General features: G+C 37.3%; 1 long non-coding RNA gene across 1 annotated transcript in view; it reads right to left on the bottom strand.

Annotated features, from left to right (window-relative positions):
* The window catches only part of LOC103884136, a 32,598-nt gene extending 13,806 nt beyond the window's left edge, over positions 1–18,792 (bottom strand). The window contains exons 1-2 of the long non-coding RNA XR_646642.4: positions 18,636–18,792; positions 5,454–5,641 (exon numbers count right to left, since the gene is read on the bottom strand). This is a non-coding gene — a long non-coding RNA (uncharacterized LOC103884136). The remainder of the gene's footprint in view (positions 1–5,453; positions 5,642–18,635) is intronic.
* Between the last annotated feature and the right edge of the window lie 2,303 nt (positions 18,793–21,095).

Here is a 21,095-nt window from a genome sequence, read left to right as displayed (position 1 = left end):
TTTAACTGGAAGCACATTCATAGTTGGAAATGTAAAGCCCTTCTTTAAAGAATGGATAAAATAAACAAAACCCAGCATGGATAGAAAAGGATCAAGCGTATGGATATGCAGATACTCCTTGGCTTACAGTGGTGTTACCTCACAATAAACCCATTGTAAGTTGAAAATATTGTAAATCAAAGATGTGTTTTATACACCTCACCTATGGAACATCGTAACTTAGTTTTGCCTACCTTAAACACGCTCAGAACACTTACATCAGCCTACAGTTGGGAAAATTATATAACACAAAGCTTTTTTATAATAAAGTGTTGAAGATTTCATGAAATTTATTGAATACTGTAGCTAAAGGTGGAAACGGAAGGATTATATGAGTACTCAAAGTACATTTGCTACTGAATACTGACCATTATAAGTCAGGGAGTCAGGGACCACCTGTAATTTTTATTTACTCTGAACTGCTACAGAAATAATGTGGATGTGTCCATACCTTCTTAAGACTTTAGCATAATCGTTGCTATAAAACATGACAAGCACAACGAAAAATAAAATTTCTGACTAATTTCTCTCAAAAATTAACAAATATTAGAAACTTAAATTCCATAATACACGTAAAGGATGGTACATGACAACCAAGTAGGGCTTATCATAAAACTCTGAAGTTGGAAAACAATCGGTTATCAATCAATGTTTCCTTTAACCACATTAAGAATCAAAGTCATAACAACCATATCATCTAGATAATTTCAGAAAACATTAAAAATTTAATGCCCATTCTTTATTAAAAAATACTATTAAACTAATAATGAGAGTCCTTTTTATTTAACTAATTAATTAATTAATAATTTTGAGGCAGGGTTTCACTCCGTAGCGAGGGCTGGAGTACAGTGGCGTGATCATGGCTCACTTCATGAATCCTCCTCCCTCAGCCTCACAATTAGGTGAGACTACAGGCATGTGTCACCACACCTGGCTAATTTTTAAATTTTTTTTGTAGAGATGAGATCTTACGATATTGCCTAGGCTGGTCTCAAACTCCTGGGCTCAAGCAATCCTCTCACCTTGGCCTCCAAAGGGAGAGCACATTTTTAATTGAAAAAGAAAAACTATTAATAAAGCCATGATTTTCAATGCTGGGATATTGAAAACATCCCTCCACCACCTCTTAGATCAAGAAAAATCAAGAGATGCTTGTTATTCTTATTCAATGAAGTTCTGAATTATCTAGCCTCTGTTACAAGGCTAAAAAAGAATTGCACGTGAATTTTAAAGGTGAAATCAAGCCTGTCATTGTTTGCAGACGTGATGGTATATCTGGAACATCCAAAGAATCAACAAACTGTTTAAAATTAATATTTAGAATTAACAAGCTTCCTGGACACATGGTCATTAAAAAAAGTAATTGTATTTTATGTTCTAGCAACAAACAATTGGAAAATTTATATTTCTAAAAGCTGCCACTTACTATTGTAATATCAATACAATATTGCAATGTTAATAATATCAAACACTAGAAATAAATCTAATGAAAGATGAACAATATTTCCCAATTGTATGTTCACAGACTGAAACATTCAATATTGTGAAGATGTCAATATTCCCAAAATTTTTCTATAAATTCACATCAATCTCAACCTAAATTCAAAATCCAAGAACTTTGTTTTAGAAATTGATACAATGATACTAAAATTACAGAAATACAAAAGCACAAGATTAGTGAAGGTGGTCTGGAAGAATAAATCTGGGGAATTTATATTCACAAAATCAAGACCTAACAAAAAACTATATTAATTAATACAGTTCAGTGGAAAAATTGGTGGTTGGTGCTATGTAATTATATTCTCTCCTGGAAAATAAAGTGTACATGGAATCCTAAGACAAAACACAAAATCAAATTTCAGATGGAATTCATATTTAAATTGATATTAAAATGAAAACTATTTTAGCAGGAAACAAGAGAACATCAGGTTGACCTTGGAGTTGGGCTGATTTCATAAAGAAATAAGAAAAAAGCAGTAACTACAAAAGAGGAAATAAATATACTGAAATATATTACAAATTATTTAAAGTGATTGACATATTGCAAAAGCAAGCCCCATCATGGGAGTAGATCTAAATACACACAGTCAACAAGATGCTGATCTCTGGCATACATAAAGAACTCTAACAAGCAAGTAAGTCTAAGGTGGACAACCAAATTTAAAAAATGAGCAAAACTTGAAAAAACATCTCACAAAACAGAATACTCAAATTGCCAATAAACGTATTAATTTGCTCATCTGTAAGTCATCAGGGAAATGAAAATTATAACCATAATGGGATACAGTTCCACTTGTACCATATTAGGTAAAATGGAAAATACACTAAAACAATTACCAAGTGTGTCAAGAAGATGATGCAATTGGAACTGTCCTATAATGCTAATGGGAGGGTCAACTGGGAAAACTCCTCTAGAAAATTGTTGGGAAGTAGCTCTTCATGTGGAACATGAGTAAATGCATGACCCAGCAATTCCATCAAGAGGTATATACTCAACAGAAATGTTCACCTGATGCACAAGAATACTCATAGCAAGATTGACTGTAACAGCTATGAAAGATATTTGGTCATATGCAGTAATGCCTTACAAGATCCATACTGACTCATTAGCAGTATTTTAAAAACATCCACCATAAATAGAAATATGAAAAAAGGGTGGGATTATTTATATAAATAAAATCTGGAATACAAATAGTAAGTGGAGGATTATCATGATGGGAGATTTATTCTTAAGATATTATATAATCATTAAAATCATACTCACAAATATTACTTAATATTAAAGATTAATGGTTTTTAAAATGTGACCTGAGAACCCCTGAAGTAAGTGCAATGGACTTGCAGAGGTTTTGTGAGATCAAGAATAAAATGTTTTTTTCACTCCTCTTACTCTCTCACAAGTGTACAAAGTTTGCTATGGTTTGAGAGTCTATATTTGCAACTGTTTTTTTTTGAGAGATGGAGTCTCTCTCTGTGTTCCAGGCTAGAGTGAAGTGGCATGATTTTGGCTCACTGCAGTCTCAACCTCCTGGCCTTTACCAATCCTCCCACCTCAGCCTCCCAAAGTGCTGGGTTGTGAGCCACTCCTGCAGGAACTAACCTTTAAGAAACTGCTAACTATTGACTTCGGGTTATTTATACACATCACAGTTATCTAGAAAGGCAAATATAATACTCCTTCCTTTTCCAAAAATGTATCTGTGTGATGCCAGTTATTTTTAGTACATATATTAACAAAAGCAATATATTGCACTACATTGAATGCAGAAGCAGACATGGAAATTCAGCTGTCTTCTTTTAAGCCAGATACTAAAGAAATTCATTAAAAACTTTAAAAGAATGACCCCCTTCTCAATAATATTTTGCTTTGACAAGCATAGGTATCAGAAGGTATATTATTTTTGTTAACATGTAATAGATTTATTATTATTCAATGACTAAATACATATTTTAAGTTTTTCTCATTTAAATCCTGATATGGCAAAGTCATTGATATATCTTACGTAAACCAAAGTTCTTGGTGGACTCAATAAATTTTAATACTGTGGTTACAGAGATTAGAATGATTAAGGGCTACTAACATAGGTAGCAACATTACAAAAAAAAATATGTAAAAACACAGACTATAAATTGAAGGCCTGGATTTTGCCAATGTATGGCAGGTGACCTGGGGATAGGTTGCTCCTCGATGACTCTTACCTTTGACATATGAAAAGAAACATATCTATCTTGTGTGTTTTTGTTTTAATAAAATAAAATAGAATTTGACTCTGGCATATTAAAATGCTCATTTTGTATATCTACTAATAATTAGTATACATTAGGTTAGAAAATATTTAAAATTAATTTTGCTTTGTACATAAAAACAACTTTTGTTCAAATGAGAATAGTTAGACTGGATGTGGTGGCTCATGCCTATAATCCCAGTATTTTAGGAGGCAAAGGAGGGAAGATCACCTGAGGTCAGTAGTCTGAGACCAGCCTGGGTAACAAAGCGAGACTCCATCTCTACAAAAAATTTTAAAATTAGCTGGGCATACTGGCATATCCCAGTAGTTCCAGCTACATGGGAGGCTGAGGTGGGAGGATCACTTGAGCCCAGGAGGTTGGGGCTGCGGTGAGCCATGATCATGCCACTGTACTCCAGTCTGGGCACCAGAGTGAGAACCTGTCTCAAAAAAAAAAAAAAAGGATTAATTGAGGGGATGGGTCGATCACATTTGCCACAACTGAGCAATTACATTCTTGATATCTAATCTTAAAATAACCACTAAGAATATGCTAATCCATTTCATTTTTAGTAAAATAAATGAATATGCTATTTCCATATATTTAATGAAAATGGTAATTTATTTCATTTTTAATTGTATTGATCATCTTGATTGGGACGTCTGGAAATCCTTACTTAGAAGGAAATCCCATAGTCTCATCAGGGCTACTCTGCTGGTAAAATAAATAATCCTTGTTGTTTATCTTCACCGCAAACTCCAGGTCAAGTGACTGCATTGAACCTTCAACATCACATTGCTAACATAAGTACTGCCAACCTACTGCAGTTATGGGAGAAATAAGGAGTCTCATACAGAATGTCGATAAAACGAGAAAAGTTAAATGCTTTGAGCAATAAATGCAACAATGCCGAAACTGAATGTCATGTTTTTTGCTCTGATTTGAGGAGAGATCTTCCGTATAATGATCTGAAGAATATGGAGAATCCTTCTCACGCTCAAGGAGGCAATGTGAGCCTCTTGCTTGTTGCAGTTGTTCTTATTTTAAAATTTCTTCCATACTAGAGAGCTGTACCTGTTGAATGCTTAATGTTCCTTTCTTCCAGATCTATGATTCTTCTGCCGTATGTTCCCCAAATTGAAAAGAGATTTCATTTTTTTAAACAAAAATTCTTTTGACATCTTAGCTTTCATAACCTAATCTACTCAGCCAACCTTCTTTTTCAATTATCCTATGGGTGCTAAGATGTCACGTAAAAATTTTCATTTAATTTTGAAACTGCCATTGAACATACTTTATAATGAAAGTAAAAGCATTATTAAAATTGAGCTGCAGTTGTATTTGCTTTGATACACTCTGCGTAATATTTCTTGAAACAGGCTGACTCAATTGCATATTCAAAGACAGAATTTGTCCAGTTAGCAACCTGGAAGAATGACAGGTCTAAAACAAAGTAATCCTGCTTTAAAAACAAGGAGAGAAACAGAGAAAGAGACACTATGAATGTGTTGTGGGAAGGGAATCCCACTAAGCAATCCAAATATATTCTTTCCAAGTTCGTTTGTGGAGTAGAAAGTGGTTTTATCCAGATGTGTTTAATGTATTTGGTAAGAAAAGTGATGAACTTTGATTTATGACTTTTTATTAATAATTTGGTGTCTTATGTTAGTATTGTATGTACTCACAGGTTATGAAAAGTTACTTTCTTTCTTTGAATTTCACAGCAATTGTGAGGATCTCTCAACAGGAGCGATTTGTACAGGAAGAGACCGGCAGAAAATTCAGTTAAGTTGCTCTAATTGATCTACATGGTAAGGAACCAGGTATGTTTTTGTCTGAGGATTGTTTCTTTCTCTTGTATCAAAACTTCTTCCTGTCTCCATAGGGAGAAAGAAAAAAGGAAAATAAGATATTATCCACAAATTTTCCTGGAGATACAGTAACATACATTTCCTAGAATGTAGTGGACACATTATTCGTATCTACTGAAATATGCACCCTATTGGTATTGGCATAAAGAGATGTAGAATTGGTTTTATGGTTTCCCAATAAGATATTCTGTTAGATTATGAATTGTACTGGAAAATCCTGGTATTTATGTAAGTTGGGCAAAATTAGATATGTAATAGCTTTACGCTTTTAGCAATGATTTAATTTACAAACCCTCAAATAACAAACATTTTTAAAAAACAGACAGATGTGAATGTAGACATATAGATTTTTAACTGAAACAGTGTTGTGCACACTTGTACATGGGTCCGCATACGCAGTATGTGCAGTTCTTATTCTACTTTTATACTGTCATTGCAATAATGGTTCCTAACTTCTATTACTTTTATTAACTTACACCATACTCTGCCTCATAAGGGTTTATCAGAGCTTAACAGAAATACACATGAAACAACAAAATGTAAAATTTAAATCAGATGGATGAGGAGGGCAAGAAAGCAAAGCTAAGAAACTGTGGGGGTAAGAAAAGTGAGAAAAAGATAATGAGAAAAAAACTAAGATAAAGTCACACAACATTTATAATGTAAAATTCCAGTGACGTCTCTCTCTCCCCACTTACCTCACAAGGCTCTCTAGGGGAGGGCCAGACGTTTGGTTTCTGACTTTTAGAGACTACTACCAAGTCAAATGAAGGTCACATGACTAATCAGTGGGGTCCCTTGGCTAAAACCTAACTGGTAGCCAGAAGAAACTTAGTCACTCCTAGACGTCGGCCAAGTCCAGTGTAGCATGTGCTTTGGACATTGTTGCTCTGCCCATGAGGATGTCCATGCTCTTCCAGTGGAGTTTCTACCACTCCCTTATCCCTGGCAGGCTTGGCGCATCAATCCTGTACTAAAGATATCTTCCCTGACCACCATCACACCTTCAAAAGTCATTTCAGGCATCTACTCCGATACACATATCTCTTCTTTAAGTTTATGTCAGTCCATGTGTCCATCAGAGGAGAACAAGAGAAAAATGAATAAACAATAGAAACAGTATTAGCAGCAACGACGAAACAAGCATCTGGGCAGTGCTTTCTGTTTCTGAGCTCGCAGTCATTAATTTTTCTGTCACTCTTTTTATATCAAGCAGCTGAGAGAATGTTGGGATTTAGAGTTTATTTTCCATCTGTTATCGTGGCTCAGCCCGTCATGTGCAAGAGCTTAACTGGAGCTGCTCGAGATACCTGGGTCTCACAGTTGTCTAACGGGAGGAGAGGAGAAGAGGGGGATCCCAATAAGAATGAGTTGCCCACTCTTTTACTCTCCTGTAGTCACCCAGTACCACGACTAAGTGAAATACTCTATTTTACCAATAAGGGATATTTCTTTCTTTCCACATGAACGATGTTACTCAACAACCATCACCAAAAACAAAACAAAACAAAACCAACCAACCAAACAAACAAACAAAAATACCCACACCATTTTAATTTTACTAACCTGGAATTACCTGAGATAACCATGGTAACAAGTACTGAAGTAACATAAATTGCTTATATAACCATAGAAACGGTACTACAAAATGGGAATTACCTGTAATTTATCTCAGTTTCTTACCATGACAATAATATAATGTGCGTTTTTCACAAAACACATATTTTAGCTACAGTAGCAATCAAGAAGTTATTCAAAACTCATTTAAGCCTTTCCAAGAGGTATCAGTTGTTATTTAGTTGCTATGGTTCTTTCTTATTAGTAATTTTCTAGGTAAATGGCACATAAAATGAATTAAAATATAAGACTTAATGCAAACTACAAGCAACAAATTAAAATGAGAACAAACGTTTTGTGAAGGAAAACCAGATGCTTCTGGAAGATACTTACACAAAGAATGTTCTGATCAGCCAAAGATGGAACAATTGTCTATGTCAACTCTGTTTAGTTTCAGGTTTCTTTTTCTTTGAACAATATTTGATATTTCTATTTTTCTATATGTATTTATAAATATACAATGGTGCCATGTCTGTTTTGTTTTTTTATTTATTTTTATTTTTTTATTTTTTATTTTTTATCAGAGTTGAAAGAAACTTTATTTTTTGTCTCTGATGTATGTCTTCTTCTTTTTTTTTTTTTTTTAATTATACTTTAACTTCTAGGGTACATGTGCATAACGTGCAGGTTTGTTACATATGTATACTTGTGCCATGTTGGTGTGCTGCACCCATCAACTCGTCGGCACCCATCAACTCATCATTTACATCGAAGGATTATAAATCATGCTGCTATAAAGACACATGCACACGTATGTTTATTGTGGCACTATTCACAATAGCAAAGACTTGGAATCAACCCGAATGTCCATCAGTGACAGACTGGATTAAGAAAATGTGGCACATATATGCCATGGAATACCATGCAGCCATAAAAAAGGATGAGTTTGTGTCCTTTGTAGGGACATGGATGCAGCTGGAAACCATCATTCTCAGCAAACTATGCCAAGAACAGAAAACCAAACACCGCATGTTCTCACTCATAGGTGGGAACTGAACGATGAGATCACTTGGACTCGGGAAGGGGAACATCACACACGGGGGCCTATTATGGGGAGGGGGGAGGGGGGAGGGATTGCCATGTCTGTTTTATATACCCCACCAAGTCAAAACTGGCCCATCAGATCCCTACCTACATATACCGGCAGGGTGCAGGAGGCGGGAGTCAGGCCTCGGTTTCTTCCTACTCAGTTCCCACCACACACAGGCCAGGGGATCCAGGCAAGCTGCTCAATTTCTCTAACTCCATTGAGTCAGAGAGTCCCACGTTGGGCCCGTGAAATAACTGAAACCGCCTGAGGCCTCAGGCTGAAAGACATACTCAGAGGGGCGGGGATATAAGTTCCCCGGTCACTTCACGGACTTCACCAATATCCTCCTATTTACTTCGACCTTGTAGCCTCTCTGGTGATCTAGAATCGAGTTCTAGCGTACATTAAGCCCCACAACCTTGCATTTGATTTCATTAATAACGAAATTCGTTCACCTAATGCTCATGGATAGTATTTTAAACAGTTTTATTAAGATATAATTCACATACCATAAAATTAACTTATCAAAAGTGTAGAATTTCATGTTTTTAGTATACCCACTGAGTTGTGCCGCTCAATTCTATATTTTTTAATTATATACATTTTTAATTATATACATTTTTAATAAATTTAATTATATACATTTTAATTCTATACATTTTTACAGCCCCCAAAGAAACCCCTTATCCATCAGTACTCAGTTCCTATTCTCACTCTCCCACCCACATCTACTAATCTACTTTCTGAATTTATATGTACCTATTCATCCTTATTCTACTGCTGAAGCAAATGTGGTAAAATATCTGCATTTGGGAAATTCAAATAAATGACAGATGGAAGTTCTTCAAAAAATTGTTGCAACTTTACTACAAGTTTTACATTGTTTCAACAATGTAATAGGTGCAAAAGCCTATTTTGCACCCTCTCATGGTCTTTTCTTATTTTATGTGTTTTAATTTCCAGTCATCTCTTATTCAACAGTGGTTATTTTGAAATATGTATATTATATATTTACATAATTATGTTCTTATACACAGGACATGCAGTCCTTAATAGGTGCTGTAGATCAAATATGGTCACAATTTTCTGCATAACCCCCTTTAAGAGATACAGTCTACATCACTGACCATTAGATCTGTTCCCTGTGATTTGCTTTCACCAACAGAACCTGGCAGAAGTGACACTGGGGAAGTGTCAGAGCCTGGGTCTCAGGACCTTGCAGCTTCTGCCTTCAGTTTCTTAGATTGTCCTGCTGCCAAATACAGAAGCCTGGGCCAGCCTAGTGAATAAATGGAGAAGGGTGCAGGGAGAGAAAGGGGTAAGAGAGTGGTGGGAGAGAAAAGGGGTAAGAGAGTGGTGAGAGAAAAGAGAAGAAGGTTCCAGCACCCCACCAGCTCCCACCACGAGTATGTGAGGATGCATCAGAATTCCATCCAGGTCTGAATCGCTGACTGATGCCGTCATATACGTGAGCCAAGCAAGATCAGCAGAAACATTATGGTTGTTTTGAGCCACTAAAATTTAGGGTGCTTTTTGTTCTGTTTTGTTTTTACAAAGCAGTAGGTTTGGAAACTCAACCATTCTTTACTTTTATTATTAGTTGTCTGCTTATGTACGGATACACTGATCCCTCAGCTAGTCTCTTGTCTATTCTGTCTTCTGTGAACGTTTTTACCCTTCCCAATCCTGGTGCACTACTGACAACATTGTATTTGGTCTTCTTTTTCAAGCCCTCTTCTGGACATCTCTCAAATGAAGAAAGCATGTCTTAGACTGCTTTTGAGACAAACAAAAAACGTCAGGGAAAAGCAATTTTATCTTCAATGAATGCTGATATATCAAAACTGCAGGACAGTAGGCCAGCAGGGCCAATGGGACCATGACTCCAGCTGAGTGGTTTCCCACTGTTCAGTTGCTGCTCAGGGAAAAATGTTTCTGGCAACACATTACATATTTATTACATATTTAGCTTTGAAATCTAAAATATGTAAATGCATATTTACATATAATAACTACATATTACATATGTAAATTCTTACATATTTAGCTTTGAAATCCACTGACCCTCAGCATCAAAACAGGTCCTGGCCCATCGTAAGTAGTCCACAAATATTTGTTAACAAAATCAATAAATGACCTCACAGTACTAACTACCTCTTTGAATGGCAAGATATTAATCCACAGGGTTGAGCCCTTGAAATCTGAAATAGTCTTTGTCTCACTAAAGCGCCTGGATTTTGAGAGCTGGCCCCTTTTGGCTGGTTTTCTGATTTGAATTACTACACACACACACACACACACACACACACACACACACAAACGTCAAATGGTCAAAATTAAGAAGACTTTTGGGATTCAGGAATTCCCCACTATCTTTACTACTTCTTGGGTTCATTTCTTTACCAAAACATGAGGTGTTTAATTCGGTCTTTTAACAGCATGTCCAATTATGCCACATTATGGCAAACCTGTAAATGCACAGAGCAACATAACAGTTTTAAACTTTTGTTTCTACATGGTTGAAAATTTTATCTATAGCAAAAATAATAACAAATGCAACAGAAGGATGGAGTTAGTGTTGCACACTGTTTATGGAATATCTGCAGAGACAGTAGATAGAGAGCAATTATAAAAATAATTGGAGCAGAGGCACTGGTTCTCCACTCAACCATTCTTTACTATTATTATGGTATCTGTATGCATAGTACCTCTGCCTGCTAACAGACCACAACCAATCCATTCTGTGTAATAAAACAGAATTGTCTGGAGCTTTATTTTATGAACCAATAATTTGAGTCTTACATTTCCCTTTTTCTGCTTATCAGGCTAAGTATTACAGATATTTTTCCATTGATTAAGGAGGGAAAAAAAAAAACCAAACAGAAAATAAATCCTTCTAACTGGCTCTTTCTAGTGGTCCCCCTGCTGCTGTTCCGCAGCGGTGGGTTGGACTTGCCAGCTGCCACACTGAAACCTCTGACCACCTGTGGGGATCATGAAGCCTTTTGAGTCACTGCAATTTTTCAGGAATAATTCTACATGAAGATGGAGACCAAGGGAGGCTTTATGCTGCATATATTTAATACTTAGTCTTTCCTTTCTGTTATAAACAACGGTAAGAAACAGCTTCTACTAGAAGTAAAGAAGAAGAATTCTTTTTTAAGTAGTCATTAGATCAGTGCCCACAATACACACCCTAAATACTGAGGACTTTTCTTTTTCATAATTATAAGGCTAAAACCGAAATACAATCAATATAAGTATTAAGTACATTATTTTTTAAAATCTAATTTCCATGCTTAGAATGGCACCAAGGAAATAAAGGGCCCTTAACAAATATTTATTTATTAAATACATGCAGATAATTCAGTAACTATTTTAAAGAGTAAGCATTTAAGAGAAAATGCTGAGTAACTATGATGGTCCCACAAATGACTGGCTAATCAATCACAGCTGTATTGAGTCATTAACTGACACGTTTTAGATAATTTCCAAAGGCACCAAAACCCAATGTCTTAGGCCCAAGAGTTTTGTTTGTTTCTTTGAAATCAAGCCTTCTTGTTTGCCAGTCTTTACATCATGAGTTTGCATTTCTTGTGAGTTTTTGTTTGCTACAATATTTCTGTGAGTGTTTAGTTTGTATCATGACTACATTTACTGCACACAGCTGAAATACAACACTCAATGGAAGCCTTGACAGCAGAATGGAGGGGTGCATGCTGGCTGTTTTCTTAGTCTGTTGGCCGCCATAACAAACTACCACAGACTGGATGGCTTACACAGAAACTTATTCCTCACAGTTCTAGAGGTTGGGAAGCCCACAATCCAAGTTCCAGCTGATCCGTGTCCAGCCAGGGTTCTCTTTTGGGCTTGTAGATGTCCACCTGCTTGCTGCATCCTCACACGGTAATTCTTTGGAGCACTTGCAGTAAGAGAGAGCGAACTCTCTGATGTCTCATCTTATAAGGAAACTAATTCTACCTGATAACGACCCCACTCTTATGGACTCATTTAATCTTAATTACTTCCTTAGATGCCCCAGCTGTAAAGACAGCCACACTGGAGGATAGGGCTTCAGCATATGAATTTGGGAGGACACAAATATTCAGTCCATAACATTCTACCTCTGACCTCCTGAAATTCATGTTCTTCTTGTGTGCAAATATCATCCTGACAGCCCTGAATGTTTTAACTTATTCCAGCATCAACCCTGAAGTCTACATTCCAAAGTCTCATCAAACTCATCTAAATCAGACATGAGTGAGACTCAAGGTATGATTCATGATGAGGTAGAACGCCTCTTGAATTAATCCTTCTTCACACTGCTGATAAAGACATACCCAAGAGTGGGTGATTTATAAAGAAAAAGAGGTTTGATGGACTCAAGTTCTGTGTGGCTGGGGAGGCCTCACAATCATGGTGAAAGGTGAAAAACATGTTTTACATGATGGCAGACAATGGAGAAAATGAGAACCAAGCAAAAGGGCTTTCCTCTTATAAAACTATCAGATCTCATGAGACTTACTCACTACCATGAAAACAATATGGAGAAAACTACCCCCATGTTTCAGTGATCTCCCACGGGGTCCCACCCACAACATGTGGGAATTATCAGAGCTATAATTCAAGATGAGATTTGGGTGGGGACACAGCCAAACCGTATCACCTCTCTACCTGTGAACATGTGAAAACAGACAAGTGTGTGCTTCCAAAATATAATGACAAGACAGGTACAGAATGGACATTCCTATTCCAAAGGAAGAAACAGCAAAGAAGAAAGAAGTGATGGATTCTATGCAAACCAAAAACAGCAGGCAAATTCTGATAGATCTGAAGACAAGAATACACTTTGGATCAATGCTTCTTCTTCCAGGCCCATTGAGATGGCAGCATCACTCCCATAGTTCTGCAGGGAAGACCTGCTCCTTCAGCTGTGGTGGCCCTGCCTTTGAGACTTGCCAGGTGGTTCTGCCTATAAGGACTTGGGTGACAACAGCCAAGCCCATTGAAACAGAGGTGGTAGCTCCATCTTTGAAACTGAGGAGGAGGCCCTGATAACCTCTGAATCCCCTTCAGGGACATTCTTTTCTTTTTCTTAAAGGATGAACCATGTTCACAGCTCAATAGCTTTATGGTCCCCTTCTGTAGATTCCAGAAGTCCAATAGCCTTCTTCCATTGTGTCACACTTTCTTAGGTTCCTTTACTTCAAACCGGCAGTGTCTCTGTGAGTATAATCCCATTTCTGTTTCTGGCTTCTGCTGAAGTGGTTGATTACATTTGTGGTTTACAGAAACATGAATCTTATCAAGTAGTTGTTCATCTATACCCATAGTGTTCTCTTTGGAACATGTTTTCTCCTTTTTTGCAATATGGATAGTCTAGGAATTTTGTAAATCGCCAAGTTCTGGTTCCTTTTTGCTGAATACTTTCTTCAATTTATCTCTCTCCTCTCGTGTCTTACTCCTAATGTAAGGAAAACTTAATATGCTTCAATATTTTTCTTAGAAATCTTCTCAGCTAAATATCCAATTTCATCACTCTCAAAGTTCACCTTCCACAAAATGTCAATACACAGTTTAGCTAAGGTGCTTGCCACTTTATAAAAAGGATCACCCTTACTTCAATTTCCAATAACCTGTTCCTCATTTCCACCTGAGACAACACTAGAATGACCATTCCCATCCATATTTCCACCAACAATCTGTTTATGATGATATATGCATTCTCAAGAAGATGAAGACTTTCTCTTCAGCTCTTCTGTTTTCTTGCTGTCCTCCCCAGAGTCACCTTTAATGTACACATTTCCACCAATAGTCCCTTCATGGTAATCTAGACTTTTTCTGGTATGTACCCCAAAACTCCTCTAGCTTTTACACATTACCTAGTTCTAAAGCTGCCTCCTCATTTTCAGGTATTTGTTACAAAAGCACCGAGCTTTTTAGTATTAAAATCTATCTGTTCAGGCTGCCACCACAAGATACCACAGACTGGGTTGCTTAAACAATAGAAATATGTTTCTCACAGTTCTGAAGAGTGAGTAGTCCAAGATCAATCTTCTGGCCAATGTGATTTCTGGTGAGGGCTCACTTCCTGGCTGGCAGACAGCTGCCTTCTCACTGTGTCCTCCCATGACTTTTCTTTGGTATGTGTATAAATATAAAGAGAGAAGCAGGGTTGGGGCGCGGGAGAGAGAGAGAGAGAGAGAGAGATGCCTGCACAAGCACAAGCTCTCTGACAAGGATACAAATTCTATCAGATCAGAATTCCACCCTTATAATCTCATTTAACCTTAGTTACTTCCTTAAAGGACCCATATCAAAATATAGCCACACTGGGCTTAAGGCTCTAACATATGAAATTTTGTGGGACACAAAAATTCAAGCTTTAACAATGGGAAAATTGAAGATAGGACATTAGAACTTACCCATCCTGAGCAACAGAGAGAAAATAGACTGAAAATAAGCAAGAGAACATCAGAGACTGATAGAATTTTAACAAAATATACATTTATGTCATCAAAATCCCAGCAGAGAAGAGAAAAGTAGTTGGAGCTAAAATAGTGTTTTAAAAAGTAATGGCTGGAAGCTTCTCAAATGTAGTGAAAGACATAAAACCACAGATTCAAGGGGCTGAGTGAAACAGTAAAAAGGTAAAACCAAAGAAATTCATACTAAGACTCATCATAGCCAAACATCTGGAAACAAAGGAAAAATAAAAAAATATTAAAATTAGTGAGAGAGCAATGACACCTTAATCATAGGGAAAGGACTAAAAAAATGACAGTGTATTTCTTACCAGGAACAATAAATGCCAAAAGAAAGTGGCACATTTTTTCACAGGCTGAAAGAAAACAACTGTCAACTCAACAATTTCATATCCAGTGAAAGTATCCTTCAGGGATGAAGAGGGAATCGAGACATTATCAGTTCAAAAAAAAAGAGATTATTTATTTTCAGAATACTTAACACGAAAGAATGGCTCCAGGAAAAAGAAAAAAAATTATGCTGTATTAAAATATAGAGATATATATTATACAATGATAAAAGGGTCAATCCACCAAGAAAGATATAAAAATCCTGAACATGTATTCTCCAGAAAACAGAGCTGCAGAATATTTAAAGTGAGAACTGATTGAACTGAAAGAAAACCAATAGACAACTTCACAATCAGATACCCACTTATGATAAAAACTCTCAAGAAATAGTCAAGAATGGACTTCCTCCACTTGGCAAAAAACATTTACAAAATACTTACACATATCATGATACTTAATTAGGGAACACTGAATGATTTTCTCCTAAGAGCTGTATCAAGGCCCAGATATCTGCTCTCACTACTCTCACTCAACATATACAGTAAGGTCCAGCCAGTGCAATTAAACAAGAAAAATAAATAAAGTGTATACAAATCTAAAGGAAAGAAATAAAACTACCCCCATTTGTAGACTGCATGATTACAGATGTAGAGTAATTCCCAAATACCCATAAAAAAATTACTAGAACTAATTTAGAGCTGACTAATGCCATAGAATACAAGATAAATGTACAAAATTCAACCATATTTTAATATACTAGCAACAAGCATGTGCACACTGAAGTTAAAAACACAATGCCATTTATGATCGTTACAAAAACTTGAAATGACCCAGATATCCCTCAATGGGTGAACAGTTAAACTTTGATATATCCATACTATGGAATACTACTCAGCAATAAAAAGGATAAACTATTAATTTATACAGCATGGATGAACCTCTTGAGAACTATGCTGAGTGAGAAAACAAATCCCAAGTGTTTATATGTTGTATAATTCCATTTATGTAACATTCTTCAAATGACAGAATTATATAAACAGAAAAGATTAGTGACTGCCAATGTTAAGGAGGGGATATGAGGGGCAGAAGAAGAAAAAAAGCAATATGAGAGATTTTATGATGATAAAAATTGTATCTGTCAGGGTTCTCTAGAGGGATAGAACTCATAGGATATATGTATATATATGAAAGAGAGTCTGTCAAGGAGAATTGACTCACATGATCATAAGGTGAAGTCCTATGATAGACAATCTCTGCAAACTGAGGAGGTAGGAAGCCAGCAGTGGCTCAGTCTGAGTCCCAAAACCTCAAAAGTAGGGAAGCCAACAGTGCAGCCTTGAGTCTGTGGCTGAAGGCTGGAGAGTCCCTGTTAAACCACTGGTGTAAGTCCAGGAGTCCAAATACTGAAGAACTTAGAGTCTGATGTTTGAGGGCAGGAAGCATCCAGCATGGGGGAAAGATGAAGGTCAGAAGACTCAGAAGGTCAGCTAATTCCACTTTCTTCTGCCTGCTTTTTCTAGCTGCTTTGGCAACCAATTGGATTGTGCCCACCCAGATTGAGGGTAGGTCTGCCTCTCCCAGTCTACTGACCCAAATGTTAATCTTCTCTGGCAACACCCTCACAGACACACCCAGAAACAATACTTCGCATCCTTCAATCTAATCAAGTTGACACTTAATATTAACTATCACAGAAATGTGCCATGTTGTGACTCTACTAGTGTCGATATCCTGGTTGTAATATCGTCCAATTATAACAAGATGTTACCATTGGAAGAAACTAGATAAATGGGTGTATGAGCTCTCTGTATTACTTGGTACAACTAAATATAAATCTATAATTATATCTAAATAAAAATCTAATTAAGAATAAACATATATCATCCTTGCACTTCTGAATGAGATGGAGTACACGGATATATCCTCCCACTACAAACAACCTCCAGCAGACAAAATATGTGAGACCATGATTAGCAAGGCAATAGGTATCAGACAAGTGGACTGTGATCCATAAAAGGAGAAAAATAAAGTGAATCCTATGACTGTCCCATTTCACTGAATTGAGAGGGTTTGTAAGCCATATGGATGGGAACAGTAGACAGGAAGGGCTTCTGAAGACTCCCTGAGTTGAGAAGACCGAGATGAGAGTCTTGGAAGGAGAAGGTATTTGAGTTCACAGGTTGGGGTAACACAGAAGAGGAAGCTGCACAGCATCCTTCCCAGGGTCCCCAGGGAGTATTCAGTGGAGTCCCTTATCACCACCCATATGCAAAGAAACTCCCCAGGGCCAGAGACACAGCCACCCTGAAGGATCAGTAGTAACAGTGCTGAGAATAGTCTCTTTCCATAGGTAGACGGGAAAAGCTCCATATTCACAAGCAGCCTGTAGACTGTGCCGAAGTATCTGGCCACAGGGTACGGAATAATTTGCATTAAACTGAGCAATGCCCTGAAAAAAAAAAGTAAATAAAAATTTAAAAAATTCAAGCTGTTTCCAAGTAACTGAAGTGCATTCCAGAATAAAGTTCAAGGATATTTATAGGTGTTAAAAAAAATCAAGCACACAAGTTAAAATTTACAAACCTGGGCATCCAGTAAAAAATTACCAGGCATGTAAAGAAACAGGAAAATGACTCATAATGAGGACTAAATTATTCCATCCGTCCATCCATCCATCCATCCATCCATCCATCCATCCATCCAACCATCCTTCAAAATTGACCCAGCCCTGACACAAATGTGAGAATTGGCAGAAAATTGCATTAAAACAGTTATTATAACTGGATTTCCATATTTCAAAAAGTCAAGTGAAGACAGGGAAGACATAAAAAAGACCCCAATCAAACTTCTAGGGATGAAAACTACAGTATAGGACCTGTAAAATTTCTTGGACAGAATAAAAGTGAATTAGACCTTGCAGAAAGAGAAATTAGTGAGTGTGAAGACTTGGAAATAGAAATGATCCAGAATGAAACACAGTACGAAAAATGAATTTTTTAAAATCAGCAAAGCAGGAGTGAGCTGTGGGACAACTTTGAACAACCCTAAAATGAGTAACTGGAGTCCCTGAAGAGTAAGGAGGCACTAGAAAAAACATTTGAAGAAATAATGGCTAGAATGTTTCCAAATTTAATGAAAATTACACTCGTACTTCCAAGAGTCTAAAATCCAGCTAAGCATTAGAAACATAAAGGAAACACCACCAAGGAATATCACAATCAAATCTCTCAAAAGCAGTGACAAAGAGAAAATCATGAAAGCAGAAAGATCAATTTGACATCATATCATCCATTGATGTATCTGTTCGCTATCTGACCCTGGCTCTAGCAAGTAAGTGTGTAAGTCACCTATTTCTGCATATCAAACTACTACCAAAGTCTTTAACCTTAGATAGCAAACATGTAACCCCTCAATGTTATTGTGGGGCGTGGGGCAGGGATCTGGGAGCAGCTTAGCCAGGTGCCCCTAGCTGGGGGTCTCCATCAGACTGTAATAAAGTTATTGGCCAAGGGCAGGCAGCTACATCGGGCTCACCCAGCGTGTCCTGCCCCAAGTCCACTCATTGGCTGTTGGTTCTTGATGGTCCTTGGGCGTATTGGTTTCTCCCACTGTGGGCCTGTCTCAAGCAGCTCACAATATGACAGGTCTTCTTGCAGAGCAAATGGGACAGAGCGAAGAGAGGGCACCCAAGAAAGAAGCGACAGTCTCCTAGTAACCTAATCTGGAAAATGACATTCCAGAATTCTTGTCAAATTCTGTTAGAAAACAGTCATTAGGTCCATTCCATGTGCACAAAAGGAGGAGGAGACTACACAAGGGCGTGAATGCCACCTGGCAGGAATTACTGGGACCATGGTAGTGGTGTGTATCATAGCAAGGTCCCTGGGCTCCAGCACCCTTGTTTACCATGGTATTCCCAGATCCTCCATGGTGGCCAGCATCAAGTAGACATTTAAGTATTGGTATGTGTGAAAATACAAATGAATTGTCTGCTAGCCTGGAAATGCATAGTACAATGATCTGAACCAAAACAACAACTTTGATGTTATGATCCAGTGCCATCTGCATTACTAATCAATAACCTGGGACAATTGGTGGTACACATTTCTACAGTACCCTTTATTTTCAGAAAGCAAGGGTTTAACTCCCCCTGAGGTATTGAGCAAATGTGCCAAATTCTAATTTCACTTTTTAAATTAAATAGATTTTTTTCATTAAATCATTAGATCATGGCTTGTGTTTTTATGAAGCAAGAAACAACAAGGAAATTCTTTTCATAGCCATAGAATGGGAGATTTAACTTTGATAATTCCTTCAGCATTTCATAAACTGCTTGTATTTATGTAGTAATGAAAAAATACAAATCCACACATATTTCACTGCAGGAGAAATAAATGAAGCCCAGTCTGGGGAGACTTATCTTTCATCATGAAATGTGCAACATTTGGCTGCAGTGAATTCGCCATTTGTCTCACTAATGTAAACCCTCAAGGGTGCTGAGGGCCCCCGCAGACAAATCCTCAGGGCTGTGTCTGTGCCCTCCAGGGACTTGGGCGTGAGTTAACCATAGAGATGAGAAGTTCCGAGGATTCTGATTCTAGATCATGTCTCTGTCAGGGAAGTCCTAACTTACACAATTCTCTTTACCCTAAAATGCCCCCATAAATACATACATCAGAAACACTGCACATTTTCAGCCATAGGACACCAAATAAGAGACAGTGACGTTCCGTTGTCTTGTGATTTATCTTCAGGTCTGTTGGAGGCATTGTGGACTCAGTCACCTTTCCTGGATCCGGAGGTTCCTGTGTTCTTAGTATGTTTTCTGTACCTGTCTCCGGGTTTCCTTGAATTAGGCGTTACTGCCTAAAACAACAGGAGAAAAAAAGTCAGTATCAGAATATTCAGATGTGCAAACAAACCCTCATGGGAGATCATTTTTATCATATATATGGCCATTGTTAATTACAATTATGGCCATTTTTGTTAACTCGGTCCACATGTTATTATTGCACACTATTCATCAGAGCAGGTCAGTCCTGCGTGGAGGTTATTAGTATTTGATAGTCTAGCTGAAAAGGCAGCAGAGGCACTAGCCTTTTCAGCTGTGCATGACTCATGCTAGTTTACTATTCTAGTCTTGTAGGCCTTTTAAAAACTCACATCCCCACTAGATAGCATAGTATTTTCAGATCAATTTAACCAGATTTATTTTCTGACCTCATCACTCAGCTGGTGCAGGGAGATGGTTACCAGCAGTATTAAATCCCACTTTATCTGTAATCTTATATTTTATAAGGAATTTTACATTTTTCATGTTTTCCTTACTTTTGAAAATGATGCAATTATTTAAAATATAATTATATGTAAAATATAGTAAGAGTAGGCTGGGCGCAGTGGCTCACACCTGTAATCCCAGCACTTTGGGAGGCCCAGTGGGAGGATCCCTTGAGGCCAGAAGTTTGAGAACAGCCTGGATAACACAGTGAGACCCTGTCTCTACAAAAACAATAAAAAAGAAAAAAGAAAAGAAAATTATCTGGGTGTGTTGGCATACCTGTAGTCTCAGCTATTCTGGAGGCTGAAGATCACTTGAGCCTAGGAGATTGAGGCTGCAGTGAGCCATGATGATACCACTGCACTCAGCCTGGATGAGAGAGCAAGACCTTGTTCCCCCCGCCCCCCCCAAAAAAAAGTAAGAGTAGAGCTATTTAAAAAAGTCATTTAAGGATGGTAAATACAATGACATATAAATGAGAAGCTGAGTTTACTTTCTTAGTTAATGTTGACATCCTAGAAATAAAAGGCTATCTTTAGAGCCCATAATAAAAAATACTAAAATTCCAATACATTTTATAGTTATGTTAAAAAATAAAAACAAGACAATAAAAACAGAAGTATAGGAGAATATACAGGTGGATTGTCCTTATCTAAAACGCTTGGTGTATTAGTCAGCATTCTCTAGAGAGACAGGACTAACAGCATAGATGTATA

This window comes from Papio anubis, chromosome 6 (assembly GCF_008728515.1).
Source record: "Papio anubis isolate 15944 chromosome 6, Panubis1.0, whole genome shotgun sequence".
Classification (NCBI taxonomy): Eukaryota; Metazoa; Chordata; class Mammalia; order Primates; family Cercopithecidae; genus Papio; species Papio anubis.
This window is presented reverse-complemented; position numbering and strand designations above follow the sequence as displayed.